This window comes from Penaeus monodon, chromosome 3 (assembly GCF_015228065.2).
Source record: "Penaeus monodon isolate SGIC_2016 chromosome 3, NSTDA_Pmon_1, whole genome shotgun sequence".
NCBI classification, from domain to species: domain Eukaryota; kingdom Metazoa; phylum Arthropoda; class Malacostraca; order Decapoda; family Penaeidae; genus Penaeus; species Penaeus monodon.
This window is the reverse complement of record NC_051388.1, coordinates 45,706,126-45,708,625: the sequence shown is the minus strand read 5'-3', so window position 1 is coordinate 45,708,625 and position 2,500 is coordinate 45,706,126.

The following is a 2,500-nucleotide window of genomic DNA, read 5'->3' as shown; positions in this document are numbered from 1 at the left end:
ATTGTACCGTCGGGCTGATCCATCACAGGGAGTGGGTAAAACCTCTTTAGCTGCTGGGATGTCCTTTGTGAAAAGGAATGGAGAGATTTTTATTTACTTGGAGATATTGAGGGCGGCGTAGACACAAATAGATGTACATATGGACGCAAAAACATATACGCGAACAGACTGTCTCTCTCTGCCTCTGTCTCTGTCTCTGTGTCTATCTCTGTGTCTATCTCTGTCTCTATCTCTGTCTCTATCTCTGTCTCTATCTCTGTCTCTATCTCTGTCTCTATCTCTGTCTCTATCTCTTCTCTATCTCTGTCTCTATCTCTGTCTCTATCTCTGTCTCTTCTCTGTCTCTGTCTCTATCTCTGTCTCTATCTCTGTCTCTATCCTGTCTCTATCTCTGTCTCTATCTTTGTCTGTCTGTCTGTCTGTCTGTCTCTCTCTCTCTCTGTCTCTCTTTCTCTCTCTCTCTCTATGTATATATATATATATATATATATATATATATATATATATATATATATATATATATATATATATATATATATATATATATATATATATAATCTCTATCTATCTCTATCTCTATCTTTCTCTATCAGTCTCTCTCTCTCTCTATCAGTCTCTCTCTCTCTCTCTCTCTCTCTCTCTCTCTCTCTCTCTCTCCCTCTCTTTCTCTCTCTCTCACACACAAAGCTTTAATCGAGGAGTATTTCGCAGATATTTCGAATTGCAAACTTATAGTAATACGGTGAAATAATTTTACCTTCTAATGTCTGTATTCTCACAATACATTCATGAATACGCATTCTATGTATATTTTCTCATAGCTTACGATCTTACGTCATTAATAATTCCGCGCTATCTATATTTTCATAAATCGTTACAGCATGCAGTCTTTTGATCTTCTCACACAGTTACATAGCTTTAAATATTTCCGTTATCTACATTTAATATAAAGTAATTGTTCCAAGCCTTTTGTAAGCCTCGCACCCTAGGAAATATTTGATTAAATCTCGCACCCCCCTACGCAAGTAATATCGCATTTGAATATGTGGAAGTCATATTTGAATTTCTCAAAAATTGAATTTCTCTGACTCGCCTCTCGTGTCGCCTACATTCGGGCAGGTGGAATAGTTTTGTGTGGAGTAAATACGCGTAGAACTTGCTGGGGTGGAGCAGACTGGGGTGGAACAGGCTGGGGTGGAACAGGCTGGAGTGGAATAGGCTTGGTAAGAATAGGTCAAGGTGGAACAGGCTGGGGTAGAACATGCTGGGGTGGAACAGGCCGTGTGGAACAGATTGTGGTGGAACAGGCTTGGGTGGAATTGGCTGGAGTGGAGCAGACTGGGGTGGAACAGGCTTGGTAAGAACAGGCCGGGGTGGAACGGACTAGGGTGAACAACCTGACAGAAAAAAGAGAAAGAGGAGGAGGGAGAAGTAGAAGAAAAATGAAGAAGAAGAAAAGATTAGTGATCAAAGTGCAGCTTTAGTATTTGCGTTGTTCTAATCCGCTGACCCCGCTGTGACCTACTGACCCAGGCTGACCTTACGTAAGCCTCCCCTTCCCGGAATTACCTCGAGGTTTCCGATTATGTAACCTAGCTATTAGAGAACATTTATATAATAATTGATAAGTATTTGGAAATATGGCAGATGTTAAAATGCGTTTAGTATATTCTTCATGATAATCTTTTCTCAGGAGGATAGAAAAAAAAAAAAAATATGCAGATAATATCAAACAGTCTTGAACATTTGACAATATAGATACCGTTTGTGTGTATTCATTAATTATATATTCTGTGTAGAGGCAGATAGATAAATAGAGAGTTAATTAAACGGACTATCTGATAAACAAAAACCATATATAAACCTAACAAAAAGAAAGGTAGAAGGATAGGTAAGTAAACAAACAGATGAAGAAATAAGAAAAATATAACGAAAGATTGTACCGCGAAAAAACAACAACAACAAACAAAATCTGACAAAAACAAAAAATAAATTCCTGTTATGTGATGTTATTTCCTTTAATGAAAAACCACTCTCTGAACGAATTTTACCTTGCAATCATTGTGCCTCAATTCTTATGTAAAAAGGGGAAAAAAGTTTATATTTTCATTTTATTACATAATTGAACAATCGATCCTGTGCAGTTTACCCGCCATTGTACATCCGCCCGTTAACACGAAAAGGATTTACATCAAATATGCGGTTTATTGCATATTGCATAGTATATTGCTATTCTGGGAAAGAGACAGAAGATAAACGCAAATTAAACATATTAAAATATATTATATATTCACACACACAATAAATATATATACATGCAGTATATATATATATATATATATATATATATATATATATATATATATATATATATATATATATATACATATATATACATATTTTATATATATATATATATATATATATATATATTATATATATATATATATATTATATATATATTGATATATATATATATATATATATATATATATATATA